At 39.8% G+C, this 10,681-nt stretch overlaps 1 long non-coding RNA gene across 1 annotated transcript in view; it reads right to left on the reverse strand.

Annotated features, from left to right (window-relative positions):
- LOC130079882 (uncharacterized) overlaps positions 1 to 10,248 on the reverse strand; it is a 14,622-nt gene extending 4,374 nt beyond the window's left edge. The window contains exons 1-2 of the long non-coding RNA XR_008806623.1: positions 10,181 to 10,248; positions 7,780 to 7,880 (exon numbers count right to left, since the gene is read on the reverse strand). This is a non-coding gene — a long non-coding RNA (uncharacterized LOC130079882). The remainder of the gene's footprint in view (positions 1 to 7,779; positions 7,881 to 10,180) is intronic.
- Positions 10,249 to 10,681: the final 433 nt, after the last annotated feature.

A 10,681-nucleotide genomic window follows, 5' to 3' on the forward strand; every position in this document is an offset into this window, starting at 1 on the left:
GCAGTGCACTGTGGGTAATGCACACCGGACCGGAGCAGTGCACTGTGGGTAATGCACACCGGACCGCAGCAGTGCACTGTGGGTTATGCACACCCCGCACCGGAGCAGTGCACTGTGGGTAATGCACACCGGACCGCAGCAGTGCACTGTGGGTAATGCACACCCCGCACCGGAGCAGTGCACTGTGGGTAATGCACACCGGACCGCAGCAGTGCACTGTGGGTAATGCACACCGCACCGGAGCAGTGCACTGTGGGTAATGCACACCGGACCGCAGCAGTGCACTGTGGGTAATGCACACCCCGCACGGAGCAGTGCACTGTGGGTAATGCACACCGCACCGCAGCAGTGCATTGTGGGTAATGCACACCGCACCGCAGCAGTGCACTGTGGGTAATGCACACCCCGCACCGGAGCAGTGCACTGTGGGTAATGCACACCGCACCGCAGCAGTGCATTGTGGGTAATGCACACCGCACCGCAGCAGTGCACTGTGGGTAATGCACACCCCGCACCGGAGCAGTGCACTGTGGGTAATGCACACCGCACCGCAGCAGTGCATTGTGGGTAATGCACACCGCACCGCAGCAGTGCACTGTGGGTAATGCACACCCCGCACCGGAGCAGTGCACTGTGGGTAAAACGCCTCAGAGCCTCGACTACAGGCCTGCGATATATAATGCATAAAAAAGACTTTTAATATTAAGTTAAACTGGACTCGTGAAAATAATGTCAAAGTGAACAAATTACATCCGAAATATATGTATATTAAATAACAAAATTAAGATACACTCACCTAAAGGATTATTAGGAACACATACTAATACTGTGTTTGACCCCCTTTCGCCTTCAGAACTGCCTTAATTCTACGTGGCATTGATTCAACAAGGTGCTGAAAGCATTCTTTAGAAATGTTGGCCCATATCGATAGGACAGCATCTTGCAGTTGATGGAGATTTGTGGGATGCACATCCAGGGCACGAAGCTCCCGTTCCACCACATCCCAAAGATGCTCTATTGGGTTGAGATCTGGTGACTGTGGAGGCCGTTTTAGTACAGTGAACTCATTGTCATGTTCAAGAAACCAATTTGAAATGATTAGAGCTTTGTGACATGGTGGAAGTAGCCATCAGAGGATGGGTACATGGTGGCCATAAAGGGATGGACATGGTCAGAAACAATGCTCAGGTAGGCCGTGGCATTTAAACGATGCCCAATTGGCATTAAGGGGCCTAAAGTGTGCCAGGAAAACATCCCCCACACCATTACACCACCACCACCAGCCTGCACAGTGGTAACAAGACATGATGGATCCATGTTCTCATTCTGTTTACGCCAAATTCTGACTCTACCATCTGAATGTCTCAACAGAAATCGAGACTCATCAGACCAGGCAACATTTTTCCAGTCTTCAACTGTTCAATTTTGGTGAGCTCTTGCAAATTGTAGCCTCTTTTTCCTATTTGTAGTGGAGATGAGTGGTACCCGGTGGGGTCTTCTGCTGTTGTAGCCCATCCGCCTCAAGGTTGTGCGTGTTGTGGCTTCACAAATGCTTTGCTGCATACCTCGGTTGTAACGAGTGGTTATTTCAGTCAAAGTTGCTCTTCTATCAGCTTGAATCAGTCGGCCCATTCTCCTCTGACCTCTAGCATCAACAAGGCATTTTCGCCCACAGGACTGCCGCATACTGGATGTTTTTCCCTTTTCACACCATTCTTTGTAAACCCTAGAAATGGTTGTGCGTGAAAATCCCAGTAACTGAGCAGATTGTGAAATACTCAGACCGGCCCGTCTGGCACCAACAACCATGCCACGCTCAAAACTGCTTAAATCACCTTTCTTTCCCATTCTGACATTCAGTTTGGAGTTCAGGAGATTGTCTTGCCCAGGACCACACCCCTAAATGCATTGAAGCAACTGCCATGTGATTGGTTGATTAGATAATTGCATTAATGAGAAATTGAACAGGTGTTCCTAATAATCCTTTAGGTGAGTGTATATTGGCATGTTGTAAGAAAATGAGATAAGAATCAAAATAGGATAAGATAATAAAATAAAATATGATATATGATAAGATACATGTGATGCGATTGATATGATGATAAAGACAAAATAAAATAAAATGTAAAAAAAGTAAGTTCAGGATAAAAATTTAGTAAATTAATAAAATAATCTAATTAAATAAAAAACATTTATATAATGATATTATATTACAATGAAAATTAAATAAAAAATAAAATAAAAAAAATAATAAAAAAATGTGATTATGATATGATAATAAGATGCAACTAGACAAAATAAAACAAAACTGTAATAAGTTCAGGATAAAAATTGGATAAATTAATAAAATAAAAATACCTTCCCTAATTATTGATTCTGGAAATTAAAAAAAAATTATAAACTGGAAGATTTTGTCCCGTGATGTCATCGCTGTTTGTTCGTGTAAAGCAAGTGATTCACAAACGTTTTTCTCAGCCGAACCTGACAAATAAATATGAATAAAATAAAAAATATTTTCAACTGAGATATTAAATTAAAATTTTCTTTTTATTTTTTCGCGCTGTTACAGTTTGAGGGATGTATTTTCTCCCGTTTGATTTATGATATAATCTGGCCAGATGCGGTCTGAGTGATGTAATCAGATTTGTAATTAGAGAATAATGCGTTTTAAAATACTCTTAAGTTACTTTTTTATTGATTACATATTTTCATATCCAGTGACCTTCCCTAATTATTGATTCTGGAAATTTTACAAAAAAATTAAGTAAAACTGGAAGACTTGCTATTTTCATGTTTGTTCAGGTAACGCAGGGATTTTTTCAGTCGAAACTCTTTGAGCTAAAATGCTTTCACTTGAGATATTAAAATTAATATTTTCTTAATTTTACAACACATTTGCATGTTCATGGTTTTCTTACGTCACATGACATTCAGGTCGACACATAAAATATTTCATCTTTTTTAGTTTTCAAGTTTTTTATTTAGTTTAATTTTAATTTATTTTAGTTTAGTTTGATTTAAAACAATTTTTTTATTAATTATTACATATTAAATGAATTAATTATTAGCTTCAACTCACAAACCACAGTTTTGGGAAACCCTCATAATATATACACGTATAACCACACGAGACCTGCAGAGACGCCCGTGAGGACCAGCATCCACATATCCAGAGCCGGATGAAACCGGATCGCCTGAGACCGCTTACCCACAGTGCACTGCTCCGGTGCGGTGTGCATTACCCACAGTGCACTGCTGTTCCGTCGGGTTATCCGGCTCTTCCATTAATACTGTCCCGCCGCTGGACCGGCACTTACAGCCATAACTCACGGGACGGCCCGCGCCACGACGAGCTTCATTTAGGAAATGCTGATTAGTCACACACACACACACACACACGCACACACACACACACGCCGCAGGACTGCTTTATTTTTGATGGTAAAACCTCTGGGCTGTCAATCAAACGAGCAAATGTAAGTGATGTCATTGAGATGATTGACAGACTGACAGATTATTGATGAAGTCGCTGGAGAAACCGAAGCGTGTTCTGATCATATTTACTGAAGATTGTGGATTACTAACGAGTTTTAGAGCGTTAATACTTACAAACTACACAAGGAACATAGTTAGCAACATAATCTGTTGGATTAGGTCTTTTAGGTGACATATTTAGACTATTATGGTCACTTATGGCATAACTCGTTTGTCACATAGATTTGAAAATAAAATAAATATTATTGAAGTTTCCCAAACTGGGGTTTGTTAGTTGATGAAAAGTTAGTAATTAATTCAGTCATGAGCATGTAAAATTTAAATGAATCATTTTAAATTAAAATAAATAATTCAACATTCAAAAAATTATAAATAAATAAAAATTAAACTGAGGGTTTGTGAGTTGGTGAAAAGTTAAATATGAATTCAGTCATAATGTCATAATTATAATTAAATTAATTAACAAAACAAAACTAGGATAATAATTCATTCATTCATAATATAGAATTTAAATAAATTATTTTAAATCAAACTAAGCTAAACTACACTAAATAAAAATAAATCAATAGGGTTTCCCAAACTGGGGTTTGCGATTAATAATTAATTCAGTCATAACAATTTAAAATTAAAATATATATAATTTATAATTAATTAATTTAATTAATAATAGTGTTACGGTGTTATTCATTTTGTCATGTTTCTGGTTTGTGGTTTCTCTGTCGTTGGTCTTTTATTCAGTTTGTGCCTTGTTAATTTTAGTCTGTTATCCTAGTCATGTCATTATTAGGTGTTTCAGGTGTGTTGTCTTGTTAGGTTGTATGGTCCCGCTCGTTGTTCTGATTTGCCCCAGCTGTGTCTTGTATTTTTTTGTCCAAATTTCCAGAATCAATAATTAGGGAAGGTCACTGGATATGAAAATATGTAATCAATAAAAAAGTAACTTAAGAGTATTTTAAAACGCAATATAATCTAATTACAAATCTGATTACGTCACTCAGACCGCATCTGGCCAGATTATATCATAAATCAAACGGGAGGAAAATACATCCCTCAAACTGTAACAGCGTGAAAAAATGTATTGAAAATTTAATTTTAATATCTCAGTTGTAAATATTTCTATAATATTAAAATATTATTATATATTCATATTTATTTGTCAGGTTCGGCTGAGAAAAACATTTGTGAATCACTTTACACGAACAAACATTAACAAACAGCGATGACATCACGGGACAAAATCTTCCAGTTTATAATTTTTTTTAATTTCCAGAATCAATAATTAGGGAAGGTCACTGGATATGAAAACATGCAATCATGTAATCAATGAAAAAAGTAACAGAGTATTTTAAAACGTGCTTTCTTTTGTAATCTGATTACGTCACTCAGATCGCATCTGGCCAGATTATATCATAAATCATAAATCTCAGGTGTGAAAACACATCCCTCAAACTGTAACAGCGCGAAACACACACGCGAGCAGAGGCTAAAAGCGTCCGGGACATCGGTCCAAACACTCGGTCCCGTCCCGGTTAATAGGATTCCTGTAGGGAACAGATGGATGGCGAATCCGGGCGGTTTCATCTACTAAAAGTCGACATAAATCACGGATGAAGCCGAGGTTATCGCCAGCCTGAGGAACCTGCATTAAAGCATTAGTGAAATTAATTCATCTTTCATAAGAGGTTCGAGCCGTATCTGTGATCTACGATAACAACCAATTTCTCAGTACTGAGCGCGCACGTGTGTGTGTGTGTGTGTGTGTGTGAGAAAGCCCTTGATAGACTACACAAATCTGCTGCTTTAAACGGGCTAACATTATGAGGAGTGATGCTCTCCTGAGAGTCGCACGAGATTCATGAGACGAACATAAATCAATACGCAAACTTTTCTCCTTCTGTTTTGCGTCTGAACGCCGGTTGTTGGTGTGTTGCGTGTGTGTAGACGTGATCGTTTTCTCGTCGTGTGGAGATGCGGCTCGCACCGGAGATAAAGTGGAGCGCAGTGTAAATCTGTATCAGCGCGTGAAAGAAAAGCTGTTTCTGCATATATTTACTGTTTCTCTGAGGAACTGAAGCAGAGAGAGAGAGAGAGAGAGAGAGAGAGAGAGAGAGAGAGAGAGAGAGAGAGAGAGAGAGAGAGAGAGAGAGAGAGAGAGAGAGATACACATGCTTTATTAATACATCAGCCCTACTGTCACACACACACACACAGGCTCACTCACTCTCTCACTCACTCACTCACGTACACACACACACAGGCTCACTCACTCACTCACTCACTCACACACACAGGCTCACTCACTCACACACACACACACCTGATCATCTGAATTCTGTAATTCACTCTTTCTGTAGAAACAGGATCAGGACATCCATAAACTAAATGATAATTACTCCAATATTCCATTAATTTCCAAGATATAAACACCTTTAAAAAAAAAAAAAAAAAAAAAGTTAAATATAATTGTATGTAACTTTTGAAGGTAACTTTTGAAACATCTTTTCATATTTTTTCTGAATTGATTTTTTATTCATATAAAAAGTATTTTAAATGAATATTAAAATAAACCAAAAAAACAATGTCATAAAAAAATATATATATATATACCCTGCTCCTGGGTCATGTGACGCAGCAGCAGAACGGTCATGTGACACAGCAGCAGAACGGTCATGTGACGCAGCAGCAGAACGGTCATGTGACGCAACAGCAGAACGGTCATGTGACACAGCAGCAGAACAGTCATGTGACGCAGCAGCAGAACGGTCATGTGACGCAGCAGCAGAACGGTCATGTGACACAGCAGCAGAACAGTCATGTGACGCAGCAGCAGAACGGTCATGTGACGCAACAGCAGAACGGTCATGTGACACAGCAGCAGAACAGTCATGTGACGCAGCAGCAGAACGGTCATGTGACGCAGCAGCAGAACAGTCATGTGACACAGCAGCAGAACAGTCATGTGACGCAGCAGCAGAACGGTCATGTGACGCAGCAGCAGAACGGTCATGTGACACAGCAGCAGAACAGTCATGTGACGCAGCAGCAGAACGGTCATGTGACGCAGCAGCAGAACGGTCATGTGACACAGCAGCAGAACAGTCATGTGACGCAACAGCAGAACGGTCATGTGACGCAGCAGCAGAACAGTCATGTGACGCAGCAGCAGAACGGTCATGTGACGCAACAGCAGAACGGTCATGTGACACAGCAGCAGAACGGTCATGTGACACAGCAGCAGAACGTCATGTGACACAGCAGCAGAACAGTCATGTGACACAGCAGCAGAACGGTCATGTGACAGCAGCAGCAGAACGGTCATGTGACTCAGCAGCAGAACGGTCATGTGACTCAGCAGCAGAACGGTCATGTGACGCAGCAGCAAAACGGTCATGTGACGCAACAGCAGAACGGTCATGTGACACAGCAGCAGAACGGTCATGTGACACAGCAGCAGAACAGTCATGTGACAGCAGCAGAACGGTCATGTGACAGCAGCAGCAGAACGGTCATGTGACTCAGCAGCAGAACGGTCATGTGACGCAGCAGCAGAAGAAGGGTCATGTGACGCAGCAGCAGAACGGTCATGTGACGCAACAGCAAAACGGTCATGTGACGCAGCAGCAGAACGGTCATGTGACGCAGCAGCAGAACGGTCATGTGACGCAACAGCAGAACGGTCATGTGACACAGCAGCAGAACGGTCATGTGACACAGCAGCAGAACGGTCATGTGACAGCAGCAGCAGAACGGTCATGTGACACAGCAGCAGAACGGTCATGTGACGCAGCAGCAGAACGGTCATGTGACAGCAGCAGCAGAACGGTCATGTGACACAGCAGCAGAACGGTCATGTGACGCAGCAGCAGAACGGTCATGTGACAGCAGCAGCAGAACGGTCATGTGACAGCAGCAGCAGAACGGTCATGTGACGCAGCAGCAGAACGGTCATGTGACAGCAGCAGCAGAACGGTCATGTGACACAGCAGCAGAACGGTCATGTGACGCAGCAGCAGAACGGTCATGTGACAGCAGCAGCAGAACGGTCATGTGACAGCAGCAGCAGAACGGTCATGTGACACAGCAGCAGAACGGTCATGTGACGCAGCAGCAGAACGGTCATGTGACAGCAGCAGCAGAACGGTCATGTGACACAGCAGCAGAACGGTCATGTGACGCAGCAGCAGAACGGTCATGTGACTCAGGAGCAGAATGGTCATGTGACGCAGCAGCAGAACTGTCATGTGACGCAGCAGTTCGCAGCAGTAGAACGGTCATGTGACTCACCTCCGGGAAATAGTCCTGAGGAAACTTCTCCTTTTCCAGTGAGGCTGAGCTCAGAGCGTCACAGTGGATCTCCTTCCCGAACACCTTCTTGAACTTCTTGGCTGAAACACAACACAAGCTGATCATCATGTGAACATGCAGACACACTCATTAGAGTACGAGCTCATTAGAGTACGAGCTCATTAGAGTACGAGCTCAGGGCAACTGCGCCACCTACTGCTGAAACACAGAAATGAGGAATCAATCCTGACAATCCAGTGAGGAATGATAAGTTTCTCTTATATCTGATGTCATTTTTGCATTTACAGTGGAGCATTCACAGTCTTCAAAACTCAACGTATAATGCAAAACCACAGGAAAAAAGAAAAAAAGCGTGTATATATACGCACATATACATATATTTACTTTTGAGTTTTTGCATAATTCTCATTGTCATTTTTTAACTATAAAAATGATAATTTTTTTACATTTATATCAGCATAAATTAAACTAATATAAAACTAAAGGAAAAAGAAAAAATAATACTGTGCGTAATTGCATAAAATAAAATATATAAATTATATTTGCATGAATATGTAAGTATATTTTACTTAAAAATGTGTTATATATATACACACACACTTAATTTTACCTTTTAGTGTATGCTACAATAATTATCATTTTTTAATAATCTTTTTTAAATAATTATATATTTTATATATATATATATATTAGGGGTGTAACGGTACACAAAAGTCACGGTTCGGTACGTACCTCGGTTTTAAAGTCACGGTTCGGTACGTTTTCGATACAGCAAAAAGTAAGAAATGCCAGAGAAATTTCCTATTTGTTAAAAGAAAAAATATTTTTTAAATAATTGTGAGTTTTCCTACATCTTGAAACTTTCAGGTTTATAAATGGGTGTCATCTTTGAAGGATGAACAAATAATGTTTTGGTCATCACATTAAAAATAACATTTAAATATATAAAGAGTTCAGATGCAAAAGCCATTTGAAATTTTCTTTATTTTTATCAAGCTTGTATATTTAAGTTCAGTAATTTCACTTAAATGGCAATGAAGATTACCTATTAATTGTCATTTGAGTGAAATTACTGAACTTAAATATACAAGCTTCATAAAAATGATCATTCTAGAAGAAAATTTCAAATGGCACTTATAGAGGCTTTTGCATCTGAACTCTTCATATATTTATTTATATAATATTTGAGTTTTGAAGTGCTGGAAAAAGATGTGTGAAGTACTTGAAAGCATTTCACTATTCCAGCCAAACTGGTTACAGTTATGGTGAATGTTGCTGGTCTGTGGACGTAAAGTATTACTAACTTAGTTCATTCACGGCACAATATTTCTCCTGGTGTCCACGTCAGCGCTGTTTGATCTAATAGAGATCTACGGTTAATAACGGAGAAATGTGAACGCTTCTCTAGATCTCGCAGCGATGTTATTACTTCAGTGGCGAACTCAAATGTTTTCTTCACTGGATCTCTAAGCACAGTGTCGCTTGATCGAGATCGGCTCGCGCTGCACAGATGTTGCTGGTCCGAACTGATAAATGGTCCGTGAAGCACATAATGAGTGGCGCAGTTTCGTTCCGCTTTCATTACGCTTGCCATTTGATGTTGCGCAACATTGTGGTGATCGCGCCAGCGCGAATTTTGTCGGCAGGAAAAATGGTCCAAGGAATCGTTCGGTTTGTGAAACGGAAGCCTCGATCCGAAACGGTTCAATACGAATACATGTACCGTTACACCCCTAATATATATATATATATATACAAAATAAAATTATATATTTTTTTTACATTTATATCAGCATAAATTAAACAAATATAAAACTAAGGGAAAAGGAAAAAATAATACTATGTGTAATTGCATTAAAATGATTATCCATTTATAATCTAATTTTTATTAATATAAATGTAATTCCCATTACAGTAATACAGTGAAAGTATATTTTACTTTTTAACTTCTTTCAGTTATAAATACAAATTAAACCATGATGTACAAATCCTTGAAATTGCTTTAAATGTTTCCAGTCTTAAAGGTGTAATCTGCTGTTTAGTCGAGTGGTTCTGAGGGGAGGTTTGATGAAGAGTGTGATCACGGGTCTGAGCCGGTCCGGCTAATGCTAATGCTGACACCGGTGTAATGGGAGTGGCTTTAATTAGTGTGACCGGCGGGACACGCGACCTCTGACCCCTACCGCTGATGAGGTCACCGCTGCTAACTGTCCAATAGCTTGAGTGCACTATTACCACAGCCTGAAATCTCATGAATTAAATCCTAATATTAATAAGCATTACTGTTTCCTATCGGCAACTCCGTCTAAGCATGTTTTATAGCTTCTGGAACAACCTTGACCGCTGGTTTTGATGGGATTGATTAAAGAGACACACGTACCTTTGAAATCAAACTGTTGGATGTTTTTCAAGGATTCATGGAGGAAGTAGCAACACCCAAGAGCCTGAAACACACACACACACACACACACACACACACACACACACACACAGAGAGAGAGAGTTCGTATCACACAATAACATCTCAAAGCAGCGCTGGGTTTCTGATCTCTGGTCTGTGTATTCAGAGCCCAAAAAAGGTGCAATTTTTAATTGTTTTTTAATTATAATTCGTGCTGGGCAACGATTAATCACATGCAAAATAAAAGTTTGTGTTTGTGTGTGCTGTGTATAATTATTTTGTATATATAAATGCACACACATGCCTGCACACATTTAAGAAAAATGTGTTATTTATATATATATATATATATATATATATATATATATATATATATATAAATATATATATAAAATATATTATGCATTAAAATATGTATAATATTTTTAAAATATATACATGCATGTGTGTTTTTATATATACAACATAATTATACACAGC

The sequence above is a fragment of the Rhinichthys klamathensis genome, unplaced genomic scaffold, assembly GCF_029890125.1.
Source record: "Rhinichthys klamathensis goyatoka isolate OS25496 unplaced genomic scaffold, OSU_Roscu_1.1 h1tg001426l_1, whole genome shotgun sequence".
NCBI lineage: Eukaryota > Metazoa > Chordata > Actinopteri > Cypriniformes > Leuciscidae > Rhinichthys > Rhinichthys klamathensis.